Below are 15265 nucleotides of genomic sequence, written 5' to 3'. Positions count from 1 at the left end.
CAAATGTCCGAAAGACCTCCACTGGACGGGAGATCCACAATGAAATCCATGGAAATGGTATGCCATGGGTACAGGGCTAGGGGCATAGGCTGTAAAAGACCTTGGGGAGCCCTTCTAGGAGTCTTTCCCTTGATACACAACCCACAAGTGGCTACATACTGCCGCACCTGAGCTTCCATTGCCGGCCACCAAAACTCTCTTCGGATCAGCTCCATAGTTTTCTTCACACCCTTGTGTCCAGCCAATGGCTCGTCATGGAAGTGTACAATGATTTGTCTTCGCAGTTTGACACAAACAACTTGTCTTGGTAGATGGGCCTTCCATTCTTGACTTGGAATTCCTTCCCCTTAGCCGTCCAATCCCTCACCTCTTCTGGAGACAACGAGTTTGGTAGCTTCTTTTCAATGTCTGTGTAGGTGAGAGCTCCGATTATTCGATCAACAGGAATAATTACTCCTTTTTCAGCAGTGTTGACATCGGCGCTCACATTCAGACGAGATAAGGCATCCGCCTTTCCATTTGCCGATCCAGGTTTGTAAGTTAAGACAAAATCATAATCTGCAAAAAATAGGGACCATCTCAATTGGCGTGGGGTAAGAGTACGGGCGGATTTCAAAAACTGGAGATTCCGATGGTCCGTAAAAACAGTCACCACATGCTTGGCCCCCAGCAAATAATGTCTCCATTCCGAGAACGCGTCTTTGACTGCCAACAGTTCCTTATCCGCGATGGGATAATTGATTTCAGCCACAGTTAATTTCCTCGAACGAAAAGCTACAGGATGTAACTGGCCAGTCTGCTTATGGCGCTGAGACAAAATCCCTCCGATGGCCAAGTTGGAGGCGTCTGCTTCCACAAAAAATGGTTCTCCCGGATCCGGATGGAGCAGTACTGGGGATGATACAAAAATTCTCTTGAGTTCATTAAATGGTGATTCAGTTTCCGCATTCCACTCAAACTTAGTCTTCTTCCTCAGTAATTTTGTGAGCGGACAAACTCGCTCAGAAAAGTTGATTATGAAGCGCCTATAAAAATTGGCGAAGCCGAGGAAACTCTGAACTTCCTTCACAGAATGCGGAGAGGGCCACTCCTTGATTGCCCGTACCTTTGATTCATCCATAGATACACCATTTGGGGACAAAACAAACCCCAAAAACTCAACTTGTGTGGAATGAAACACACACTTCTCCAATTTGACAAAAAGTTGGTTCTCAAGCACCTTCTTCAAGATGGATCTGACGTGCTGGATATGTTCCTCTAAGCTGGCCGAAAAATGAGGATGTCGTCAATGTATACCACTGCGAAACGATCCAAAAATTCTCGCAAAACGTCATTAACAAAGTGCTGGAAGGCTGCCGGAGCGTTGCATAAACCAAAAGGCATGACTTGATATTCGAACAACCCAAAACGTGTACGGAAAGCCGTCTTCCACTCTTCTCCTTCGGCCATGCGTACCAAGTGATAAGCGCCCCTCAAATCCAGTTTTGTATATACCCTCGCTCCCTTGACTTGGTCCAAGAGCTCCGAAATCAAAGGTAGGGGATATCGATTCTTCTTGGTAACCAGTTTGAGAGCGCGGTAGTCTATGCAAGTTCTCAGTTGGCCATCTTTCTTTGGAATGAAAAAGAGTGGAGACGAAACTGGAGACTGTGAAGGGCGTATGAAACCATTGGCCAAATATCTGTTCAGATATTCTTTGAGATGGACATTTTCTGCTTCCGACAGCGCGTAAATTCGGCTACAGGGCAGGGAGGCTCCAGGCTCCAGCTCAATTCGACAATCATACTCTCGATGGGGAGGTAAACGTTCGGCTTCTCTTTCATCAAACACCGAGGCGAGATCTTCATATTCTTGTAGAATTTCTTGGGTGTCTAAAGCACAAATGGTCTTTGGAAAGCTTGCTAAAAGTTGGGATTGCGAAGCTTCTGGTGGTTCTGGATTCGAGTGAAAACAATGACGTAAACAGTAATCAGAGTTCATGCGAATTGATCGTCTGGCCCAATCAATTTGAGGATTATGCTCGGTGAGCCAAGGCAGACCCAGGATTAGTTGAAATTGCGGAGCATCAATCAAACTGAATTGCAAGGAACTAAGATGTTGACCGGGTCCACACAACAAGATCTCCTTGGAATCAAAAACAATCGGTCCAGAGGACAAACTCGTTCCATCCACTGCGCTTACCGGCTCAGGCCGTTCCTTTCTCAAAAAGGTAATTCCGAGAGCCTTGGCAAAACCAATATAGCAAAAATTACCCGTGGCACCTGAATCGATCATGACCGAAATCCCTTCCTTGATCCGACCTCCAAATCTTATTGGACAGATAAAATTAAATGTGGGGCCGATGATTGCAAGGTATTAGCCACTAATTTCGGATCTGGAGTTGACTGTTCCTTCGCTTCCACCAGGGCAACCCCTTCTACTGGTGGAGCCGATCTTTTACCCAGGAATTGCTCTTGGGCTTCTTTGGACATTCCTTCACAAAGTGACCAGAGTTCCCACAGTACATGCACAACTTGCCCAAACGTCTCTTCTCTCTATCTTCCTTCGACAAAGGTCCTCTTACAGAACTAATCTGCATAGGCTCATCTTCAGACGCAGATTCCTTGGGCTTGGATCCCTCTGATTTCATTCTGTCAAACCGGGGCGGAATATACCTAGTTTCCTTTAGCCTCTCGTTCTTTCTTTCATTCTGACGCTGATCAATCTGAAGAACTAAGTCAATTAATTCAGAAACCTCTGTGGGACGTTTAGGAATCTGTGATAGACCATCCTTGAGCTCATCCTTAAGACCGCGATAGAAAATTGCAGCTCGTTTTGCCTCAGGCCAACTTGTTTCCACAATTAGTTTGTTAAATTGATCCAGGTATGCCACTAATTCACGGTTTCCCTGCTTAAGATCTAATAACGCATTATCCGTGGATTGAGAGATGGACCGTCTATCAAAAATCCGTAGAAATTCTCTTTTGAATCCTTCAAATTCATACAAAATGGGATCATTGTTGTTCACCAGAGGCATGGACCAAGCGGCGGCATCTCCACTCAGGTACGACAGCATGAACGCCACCTTAGACTGGTCTTCCTTAAAAATGATGGGCAGACAGAGATAGTGTAAAGAACATTGCGTGAGGAAAATTTGGGCCTTGTTTGGGTCCCCACTATATCTTTCAGGAGCAGCCAACGGAATAGTGGGGGAGATTGCGTGAATTACCTGCGTAGTGAGTTCTGCCACAGATGGGGCAGGAGCAAAAGAGGGAGGCTTCTCTTCTTTAACTGTTGGACGAGAACCCCCGGAAAACGCTTCAAACTGTTGACGCAAATAACGAGCATCTTGGGCTGACTTCCTAACCTCCTCTCTAAGGGACTTGTTATCTTCCATGGTATCACTTAACTGCTTTTGTATACTATCTAACATTGTGGCAAGAGCCTTTACATCAATTCCCTCAGCCATCGTGCTCAGGTGGAAATAAATTGCGGGCACTTCAATCTGTCAAGTACCTTAGCTGAATGTGCCTTTTCCACAGGAGCCGATGCTTGATCTCCACTCCTCCACTCCGCTACCGCGAACTAAAAAGCTTGCGAGCAGCAGAGAGGGGGAAAGGGGAATTGGACAGACAAGAGAGACTGCACTGTGTCTTCTTCCTGGACTGGACTCGGAACTTCTTCCTCTCGATCCCTGCAATGAGAGTAACTCAGCAACAATTCTACGATTGACTACACTAAATGGGTTAATTGAAGTTATACACACACTATACCTGTTCTGACACAGTGGGTAGCTGCTCTCTGAACTCGTTCTGCTGAGTACCTTCTAAGTGGAAGAGGTGTAGAACTGTAGGCGTGTAACGACTCCTGCAAATAGAATCACATGTAATCCCTGTTTGCCTGATAACCCCACCTACTACTCTAAATGTCTACCACTACCTGTCTACCACCTTAGAAGATTTATTGTCTTTTCATAGAATGTGAATATGTTCTAATTTTGCAGACTATTCTTCTTTCAGGTTCCAGTACCTTGCAGATGGATGCTAAGTTGGTAAGTACCTTTATATATATATATATATAATTGTATCTACATCGATCATACAATGATAGTCCTTTTCTCACTTCTAACTTCTTCCTGTCTCTTCTTTCTCTTTTATGCTGAATTCTGTACTTGCTGCTGGAACTACTACTGCTGCGAAACTGTCTTTGGATAGTTAGACTCGATTTAGCGATATTCTCTCTCTCTCTCGCTTTACTGTCTGAGTGTTCGTCTTGTCTCTTTCAATTAAATAAAGTCACTGGATGCTTTCTATCGAACGCAGGCACATCAAAGATAACAGAAAGCAGCACTTACTTCTCTGGAAGAATATTTACAAAACTTGCCTCTACTTTTCCTCAACCGCTGAAGCGCTGAGTGTATTTCGTCGAGTTCAAGATACTTGCCGCTCTCCTGAAGTCTCTGAACACTTAATCCCTAAAACTTGAGGTGGGAAATAATATGAGGAAAACCCCGGTCTCGGGACTGAAAACGGACCCACTGGAATGCGACTATCACCTCCTAATATTCTAGGGCAACTCTGACTGGAAAATTACATGAGAAGCGCGGAGCTCACTAGAACTCCGCCTTACCACAGAAATTTGACGGTTGAAGTGAGCCGCGCTCTGAACGCGCGCGCGCAACATCAACCCAGGAAAACTGCACCGCTGCCTGAGCGAGCTTCTGAGGGAAATAGATGACTAAGCCAGCGGCCATCTTGGGAGACTGAAAAAAGGACCTAAGCTTTCAAGGAACGTAGGAAGGCGGAGAGCGATCTCACTGAAAAACTTCTTCGCCTTCCCCCCAAGCGCCAAGCCCGACTCCTGGGTTGTATGCTTAACCTTGGGAATCTAACCCTTTCAGCCTCAGTCCTGACAGGAAGCCATGTACAGGTACTGTGTTACAGATGTCCTCCTTGATTTGTCGGAATTCTTCTTGGGACGCTTGTGACCATGCAAAAGCAGTCTTCTCCTTCAGTAGTTGTCGCATGTTGTGCGTTTTCGTGGCAAAGTGAGGTACAAATTTGCTATAAAATTCCGACATTCCAAGGAAGGAACGGACATCATCCTTGCTTCTAGGGGTAGGAGCATCCCTTATCGCTGTGGCATTCACTTGTTTGGGGGTGACTTCTTTGGCGCTAATCTCATGGCCCAGGTACGTGACTGAAGTCACTCCGAACTTGCACTTGTCCCATTCCGCTGTGAGCCCATTCCGAGCCAGAATGTGCAGGACTTTGTTTAGCTTGGCGTCATGGTCCGATTTGGTTTTTCCCATGACCAGGATATCGTCTTGGAAATATTGTACTCCTTCCAAGCCCTTAATGAGTTTATGCATCAATTTTTGGAATACTGTCGCCACAGAGGCTAGACCGAAGGGCATGCGTCGGAACCAGTAGCACCCGAATAGCGTGATGAATTAAGTTAGTTTCTTTCATGTAGGGTGTAGTGCAATTTGGTGGTATGCTGAGGTCAAGCCTATGGTGGAAAACCATTTGACTCCTTTCGTGAGGGCTAACATTTCGTTAACCTGGCCAGCGGGAATTTATCAATTATTATGTTTTTGTTGAGCTCCCTCAAGTCTATACATAGGCGCACCTTTCCATTTGGTTTCCGGGCTACGACCAGGGGAACCAGCCATTCTGCGCTCTCTATTGGTTCAATCACTCCATTGTCCTCCAGGCGCTGCAGTTCTTGTTGCACTGCCTCCCAACAGTTGAACGGTATATTCCGCACTTTGTGGCTCACTGGCTGGGCGCCCTCCTTGAGGCATATTTTGTGAGTGAACTTTGTCAACTTGCCGATGGTGCCTCCAAAGACCGTTGGGAAGCTTGTCTTCCACATGTTGCATTCGTCCGTTCGTGGGTAATCTGTCATCAACACATGCGTGATGCCTCCTGGATTGAGTCGGATCCCTAGTTCTCCTTGATCTACCCACCCTAGCACTGAGGGTCCCTTCTCCGCCACATATAGCTTCCCTTCAGCTATGCGCCCTTTGATTTCAAACTGTAGCTAACAATACCCCACCATGGGGATAGGTTCTCCTGTGAAGGTGACCGGATGTATGTCCGGGGGAAGGAGGTGCGTGTCTATGATTTTCGCAAAGTCTCTGTCCCAAATGCTACATTGTATGATGGTGTATGGGAACCCCAAGTCAGCAACCATGGAGACCTGAACTCCCCCGATGGACAGCTCACACAACGGTTTACGTGTCCTGACGCAGTCTATGCCTAAGACCTGGTCATCAATGCAGAGCACATTGTCTTCGTCTTCTTCGCCCCCACCTTCCTCTGTCTCTGAGTCTTGTGCAACGTATTTGACTGCCGTCTTCCGGGGTTTGCGCCTACACACTTTCTTGAAGTGCCCCATTACTCCACAGTATAAGCATTTGGCTCTGAAGGCGGGACAACGTTTGTCGTTGGCAGCGTGTGCCCAGCTTCCACACCTGTAGCAACTTTTCTTGTCCTCTCCTTGGGGTCTTTGGTTCGTAGCCATTCTTGTGGTATGTTTCTGGGGCTGTCTTGGTCCTCCCTGTGTTGGCTGCCTCCGCTCTTGGGTGCTGGTGCTCCGGCATGGAATTTCCTATCCTCCCTTCGTCACAGACCAGATATCACACTAACGCTTTCACTCAATACATTCATTGGTGGGGCCCATAACACCAACTCACACACACACACTCATTTGGTCTGCTCTTACTGGAGGGATAGATGCTCCAAACACTGGTGTGAAAAGAACATCTTATAATCTAATGAAATTCTATTTACATAAACATTCACTGAATATCCTTAGTCCAGCACATCTTAATCCTGAATCTCTAGATATCCCTTCCACTTTACCGATGGATCAATTTAGTTAAATTTGGAAAAGTGATTCTAATCTTTTTCATTTATATTCAAACGATAATAAATAACCCAACACATTTGCTAGTTAATCAATGACATTTTTATCTACTAAATGCAGATTTCTTTAGTAAGAACTTTAATCAATCCACAGAACATCATAGTTACCTAATCTGGCTATTAGTCGTCCTCTTAAGTCAATCGATTCGTCATGCAACATGCTACAGTCCCAAAGATTGATATGGACCATAAACGTGTCCGCATTGATCAATGCCAATCAGTATAAGTGTCCTCAGTCATCAGGAAAATGGGCAGCAATCTAATTTGTCAAAGATTCGGGAAACAACTGTCCTGCAGTGTCACCGTCCTCTCCGTCAGCATAATGTCAGGAAACAGGAAAAGAACGACAAAGGAGCCGTAAAAGGAGCTATCAACTCACTATTCTACTGTCTTTTATAATGAAATTAATGACAAAATGTAGCAAAAGTCAGTTTTAGGCACTTCTGATTGGATGGTTAAGATCGTTCGTTCTGGTTTCCCATAGTCCATGATGTCACACTGTCAGACATGATCCATCCGGTTTTACAAAGATTGTCCATTGTTAAAGCTCTTGGCAGTAGTCCAGTCACGACCTTGTCAGTAGAACAGGCTGTGTGGGTCATCTTGAGGCCACTTGTTCAGGAGCCTGGAGCATGCGCATTTAGTCGGAAACCTCGTGGAATGGTAGCTGCTTCGTCGAGTCCGTAGGTCGGCCATTTTAACAAAGGCCAAATTGGTCAACTTAAGCAAAACAAACATAAAAAGTAATTAAAACATGGAAATAACTAATAAAATGTTTAACCCTCACTAATTCCCGTAAGTGTGTGTAATTATCTAGCATATTGGCGACATTTAAAGCGTTTATACTCACCCAATGATGTCATCTGGTGCAACTTACAATTACATCACAAAAGCAACATATACCACGTAATATTCTATTTTTCTAGTGTTAGTATGCGTACATATATTAGTTTACAATTATTTTAGCCATGCAAATACAAATCCCACGTGTAATTCATACATTAGTAGGGTTGATTTAGATAGCATACAAACACGTTAATACTTATTATAATTGATAGATTATTCTAATTAGTATGAACATGCAGAATGGGGGGGTATACAAAAAAAATTTTTACCCGCTCCATCAATCCCCCCTTTGGTGATTTTATCACCACACCATTAAAACTTTGTATTCCCTTTTTCAAAGAGTAAAAGTGAATTCTTGCTTTTATTGTTAGATTTCAGTCTCCCCAAATTCTTCAATTTTGGCTGTCTTATACATATCTTCTTTTATCTCTTCCAATTCGATTTCTTCAAATTCCCTCGTCTGTCTCTTATTCTGTCTCCTTAAATTTTCTCTTTTTAACTTTTTCTGGATTTTCTTCCTTTTATAACAAAGACATCCTAATTTTAATATTAATACTAAGAAAATCACACATGTTAATGGGAATAAAATTTTACCTATCAAGGTACTACCTAAATTTACTAAGAAATTGTTAATAGAAGTTCTTTTCTTAACAATCTTTTCCCAAACACCTTCAACCTCCAGTGGTGCAATTTCGTCATGCAATTCAGTTATGTTTGTAATATAAATTTTCAAATCTTTACTTTCAACGGGCATGTAAGTACAACAATGTTGAACTTTCAACATTCCATAGACTCCACCCTCTTTTGCCAATAAAATATCAAGGGCAAGTCGATTTTGCATTACCATAGCACGCATGGCAACCATTTCAGTATTTACCAATAAAAATCCTCCAGCGGTGCTTGTTGACAAGCGATCCACTACTGTTTACAGTTTTCTAATTTTATTTGCATTCAGAGATATTCCCAATGCTGGTATCAATGCTCCAAAGATATCACCTACAATTTCTGACCAAGATTCTTTCTTTCTACGTGCTAAGTAACTACCTAAAGTATGTACACCATATTCTCCTCTTTCCATGTGAAAGATCTTTGGGAAAACCAGGCCTACATAACATGTGCCATACCAATGGTCTGGCAAACGATAATATGCCCTGTTCCCACAGATAAAATATAATCCTGGAAAAACTGGATCATCTCCTCCTTTAAATCCCCATCCACCCATGATTCGGTATGTATCATGGCACTCACTGTCACCTACAAATTAATTGTCATATACAGTCTTATTCCTCCTAATACACAAATTTCCTTTCTGAGGCCAATCTAAAGCCATAGTTGGACTAGCTTTTCCCTCTAAGTGTTTTTCCATATCTACATCCCAAACTGTCTTTTCTGTTTTTCCTTCATAGACCTTCCTTTGCATTTTCAGTCTTCTTTCTTCAACCATATCTAAAAAAGTATTTTCTTCTTTCTTTAAACTGCGAGTCAAATTATTTCTATATATATATTCTAATGTTAATTCTTTAGTTTCTAAGAAACATTCACCTAATACCTTTGCAGGTCTTACCTTATTTAGTTTGTTAATTGACGGTACTTGTGAAAATATGTTATCTATATCTGAAAAATAATATTCTAACTTCCCTGTTCGATAAAATAAACTAGCTATTACACTAAATGTTATTCCATAAGTTACAGGGAGGTGGTGATAAGTCACTCCCTCCGAAACAGATGCAGGTAACTGCATACAGACGTAGCAGTCCCTCACGTTCATTGTCTTTACATATTCATACAGTAATTTCGAAAATACATTGTTAGAAAAATCAGTTATTTGCCTGTCTTTATGCATATAAAATTAATCTATTCTAGTGTGATCTATCTTTTGAATCTGCTCTATATTAGTCTTGTGTACACCATGTTCTCCTATTGTGTCAAAGCTAATCTTAAATGTAATCATTAAAGCTGATATACTTCATAGAAGCATTAGTAATCCAGTACAACAACAACACATTTTACACCATCGTTTCAAAAATATACATCTACTTTTTCTACCATCTGTGTCAGCCATTTTCATGAAATGAACAGTGACTTTTGACTTAACCTCTTCTACTTCACAACTAGTTTATCTAACCCAAGGCTCTAAGCACCTATTTGGTTCTACCAGTTTTCCTTCCAACCTCTTTTCTTTCTTTTGCTTCTTTCGTTTTCCCTACTTCTGTCCCTCCTTGGGTTTTTTGCGCACAATCTTCCTGCTGACTATTTGTCCCTTTCTCTAACTGGATGTTGGAATTCCCTACACCTCCTCGGGGGTCTTCCGCAAGAATCTTTCCCTCTCTTTCTGAATCTGGTGCCTGTCCATCTAATTTTGTTACTTCAGGTGGAATTTCTCTCAATTTTTCATCTGGAATTTCTCTATCCACAGTTTCTTTAATTGTCTTTTCGCTGTCTTTTCCTTTTCTCGAATGTAAAGTTGTTTGTTCAGTCTCTGAGTCTGAGCTGGTATCAGAAATTTGCAATCTTCTTTTCAAAGAAACACTTCTCGGGACAACTATTTGATCTATCTCCAATTCCCTCCTTTCAGGGTTTTCTTTTGTTCTTGTCTCTTCTTCGTCTGATTCAGTACTTGATTCTGTCTCATCAAAATATTCCTTTTCTGTACTATCCACTGGATTTGGGATTCTCAATGTGTGACTTGCATGAATCCAGTGTTTTATTCCAGCACACTTTACAGCTGTTGTTGTAGTCAAAATCACTTGTCGTGGTTTTCCCCACCTTGGAAACAAACAGTTTCTTCTTCTGTGTACTTTGATTCTTACCCAGTCCCCTGGGCTCAGGTCATGAGCTTGCTTCCTTTCAAGGGTGGTGGCATCCGCTCCAACCTGATGAAACACAGAATGAACTGCGTCAGCCAGGCTTTTACAGTAATCCAACACCATGTCATCAGTTATAGGCAACAGCTTGTTAACTGGTATGAATATGTGGCGCATGGCTCTTCCCATGATAATTTCATGGGGGCTCAGCCCTGTGGTTCTGTCTGGAATTGATCTAATTGTCCTGAGTACTAGAGGCAGGACATCTGGCCATTTCATTCCCGTGGCTAAACACATTTTCCCTATCCTATTCTTGATAATATCATTCATTTGTTCCACCACAACAGAAGCTTCTGGGCGATAGGCACAATGTAGTTTTTGCTGTACACCCAATGCTTCCCAAATCAGTTTTATGATCTCATTCTGAAAATGTCCTCCTCGATCTGATTCAATTGTTACTGGGAACCCGAATCTAGGAATAAATTCCCTCAAAAGCAATTTTGCCACTTTGATTCCATCATTTCTTCTTGTTGGGTAAGCTTCTACCCATCTTGAAAAAAAACAGACCATAACTAGAACATACCTCAACCTGTTACAAGGAGGCATTTCAATAAAGTCTACTTGCATTCTGGTAAAAGGTCCTCCTTCTCGACCTATTGTTCCTAGGCTTAGTACTGTCTTTCTTCCAGGATGGTATTGCTGATATATAAGACATCTCTGACATAGACTTTCTGCTACAAGTCTAAATTTTGCATTGTACCAGGTCTGTTTATACAACCTTATCATGGCATCTCTCCCTACATGTCCCTGTCCATGATACATCCGTGCCATGGCAGACATCATGCTATCAGGCATAACTGGTCTTCCATCCCGATAGACCCATACATGATCCTTCTCTCTTGGTGCACATCCTTCTTTTACCCACTGTTTCATTTCCTCATCTCCTGCTTCTTCCTGCACTTGTCTTACTTCCTCCCGGGTACCCACAATGTTAGTAAACAGTAAGGAGCAAGAAGTCACTTCCTTTTCCTTTCCCCTATTGATTGAATTCTGATTTCGTGCACAGTATTGAGCCATATCATTGGCGTATTTATTTCCCACAGCGATGTAATCGCCAGACTGATTATGTGCAGCACACTTCACAACAGCCAATTGCTTAGGCAGCTGTATCGCCTCAAGCAATTTTCCAACCACTTCAGCATTCTTAATGGGCGTTCCACTTGATGTCAAAAATCCTCTCTGTAGCCATATTTGGCCACAATCATGCACCACACCAAAACCATACTGGTTGTCAGTGATCACAGTCACTCTAACACCTTTCCCAATCTTACATGTTCTAGTCAAAGCAACAAGTTCAGCTACTTGGGCTGATTTCACTCCTTTCAGATAGGATGCTTCCATTACTACTGTAACCGTACATACTGCATATGCTGCACTCAACATTCCATCATCCGTTCTCAAGCAAGAACCATCTACGAACATCACAAAATCACTCTCTGACAATGGTACATCTTTTATATCTGGACGTGGCTTGGTACAGAAATCTAGTACATCCAGACAATCATGATCTGCTTCATCTCTAACTTCCACTTTCTCAGCATCAGGCAATAATGTTGAAGGATTTACATTCAAACACCTCTCAAGGCTCACATTTGTTGCACCTAATATGACTTTCTCATATTTAGTCAGCCGACTATGTGTCATGTATTGAGTGCGACTCCTTGTTAAAAGGATTGCTACATCATGAGATACAAACACTTTCACAGGATATCCCATCACAATCCCTTCACTTTGTTCCAGGCTTCGACAGGTAGCAGCTACTGCTTTCAAGCACCCAGGTAAAGCTACAGCTACTGGGTCTAGCATTGATGAAAAGTATGCAATTGGCCTTCTTAGTTTTCCATGTTTCTGAATTAATAAAGAAAGTGCACATCCATTCCTCTCACTACAGACCAACTCAAACTCCTTCTCATAGTCCGGCATTCCCAACGCTGGCGCGTCACACAGACTATCTCTCAATTGTTTAAAAGCTGCCAATTCTTCTTTGCTCAAATCAATGGGATCTCTCACATCACTTTTTGTCAAACGTACCAATGGCTTTGCAATCAGGGAAAAATTACTTATCCATTGACGACAATATCTAACCATTCCAAGAAACATCCTTACCTCTCTTTGTGTCATAGGGGCTCTCATTCCTTTTATTATCCTAATTCTGTCTATTGTTATTTCCCTCAGTCCTTTTTCAAGGTTATGGCCTAAGTAATGTACGTCTTTCTTACAAAATTGCAATTTTGTTGGTGACACCTTAAGTCCTTCATCAGCCAGATGATTCAACAATGTTATAGTGTCCATTGCACAGGCCTCACGAGTCTTTGACGCCACAAGTAGGTCGTCAATATATTGTACTAGCACTGAATTCTCGGGCATCTCTAGGCTTTCTAAAGATTTCTTCTGATTAAAGATTGAGGGGCTTTCTGTATACCCCTGTGGAATTCGGCACCATGCCAAAATACGCTTGCCAAAACGAAACGCAAAAATCTGCTGGCTGTCATGGTGCAATGGAATGGAAAAGAAAGCATGGCATAAATCAATTACTGTATACCATTCTGCTTCATGGGGAATCTGATACAGAATCACAGATTGATTCAGTACAATGGGACAACATGGCACAACGATTTTGTTTATTTTTCTCAAATCCTGTACTATCATGAACTTTCCATTTGGTTTTTTCAGTCCCATAATTGGGGAATTACATGGACTACTCATTATTTCCCTCAAAATACCTTGTTTTATCATTTTCTCAATTATAGGGGTAACTCCTTCAATTATCTCAGGTGTCAATTTATATTGTGGAATATTCGGATAATTTATTCCCTCTTTTACTGTTATTTTTACTGGGTCTACATTTCTCATTAGTCCCACATCTTCTTCCGTGAAGTCCCAAACTTCTGCCTTTAAGTTTGTCTCAATTCTTTTGGTAGGTCATCAGGTTTAAATACAGCATAGGCTTCAGTAACCTCAGTTTCTCTGTTTGCTAAGGTCATCTTATACAACACATCTTCATCAGGGGTCTCAAATGCTATACCATCAGGAGTACAGAATATAGTGCAATTCATTTTGCACAATAAATCCCTTCCTAACAAGTTCACAGGACTGGTATCACACACAACAAAGTGGTGCATTTCAGAAAATTTCCCTTTGCTAACCTTTACAGGTTCAGTCAGATAAGTTTTAATCTGTCTGTTGGATACACCAACTACTTGGATCGCTCCTCCAGTCGCTGGCTCTTGTGGCGCTACGCATGGTGCGTGTGGCCCCTTGTGTCAACTCTGGGGATGTTCAGGGTGTACTAGTGAGGAGATGCTTGACGCGTAGCTGCCTGTATCTTCTTGGTGGATGTCATGCAGCACCCTGCCCTGCTCTGGTCTCCACGTGGTGCTTTAATGCGGGGATGGGCGCTGTAGTGCACAGGAGCAGTGGATACTGGTAGCTGGGGTGCTCTGTAAGGTGGTGGGAGGATGAGGAACACTCTGTGGGACCACCCCCCTGCTGACACACTGTGGCCTGTGCACGTGTATTTGCCCTTGCCTCCAGGCACTTAGTCCTGCACTGGTGGGGGAGGGGCGCCGCTTCACTCTCGGTTCACTGGTGCTTCTCCCTTCGTGCTGGGTAGTGCACTGCCTCTTCCTGGCCCCTAACCTCACTGGTGCACCGCGCTGTCGTCCTGCTGATCTCGAAGGGTGGGGCTCCGCAGCCGCTCCTCTGCCACGCTCCTGCTGTGCTCGCTCTCGCGGTCCACGTATGCAGGCGGACAGCGTAGCGGGACTCGATGCAGGTGTGTTCGCCTCCCCCAGCCTCGTCACCAAATTGTAGAGAGGGGCCTGGGTACAGAGAGACGGACACCGGTATCGTTTAAAGGTGTTTATTGGGATATACACTCGGAGCGCCGGGAACAGCGTGCGCTCGTCCTCAGGCTCTCCTCACAGTGGCCAACATGGCCGCCTGCGCTCCCAGCATTCCCTGCCATGACGCAGCAGGAACCCTAGAGCACTACACTACAGTACGTTGCATCCTCATAGACGTAGGGGAGAGGATGTGGTCTGTTGGCTAGACTGCCGACTTTGGTGCTGGAAACCAGGGTTCGAGCCTTGGGGTCGCATCCACATCCTGTGATTCTGGGCAAATCACTTAATCTCCACATGCCTGAATGTGTAATGTAAATACGGTGCTCATGTAAAGCGCACCAATACCTTCGGCTCGAGTGCGCGCTATATAAATATGCAACAAAAAAACCAAAAAAATAGTCAGAGATCAGAAGACTGAACAACAAAGTGTCAACTGGTTGCAAAAGCTTCATGCAAAGATAGAGGAGTCAAACCAAGGGCTTATAATAGAGACTGTTGATTGGTCTACCATATTATTACTTTGCGATTAACTTTTTAGGTCTCGCCTGGCTATCGCGTAAGCGATCGCGCAGCCAGACTTATGTAGGGGCTTCAGAAAATGCTCCCAAAGGCTTCCCAGGCGGATCGGGTGGCGGTGATGTGCACAACCACGCGCATTCCATTTGCCACCAGCTACTTCCTGCGCGTGCGCCGCCTCACGCATTCAGAGAGATTTAGTAAGGGGCACAAGACCTTAGGAATGCGGTTCATGGCCAGTGCATGTGAGGCATTCAAGCGCGAAGCTGGCATCTGACATCAT

Source organism: Triturus cristatus, chromosome 2_1 (genome assembly GCF_964204655.1).
Source record: "Triturus cristatus chromosome 2_1, aTriCri1.1, whole genome shotgun sequence".
NCBI classification, from domain to species: Eukaryota; Metazoa; Chordata; class Amphibia; order Caudata; family Salamandridae; genus Triturus; species Triturus cristatus.
Note: the sequence above shows the minus strand (reverse complement) of the source record.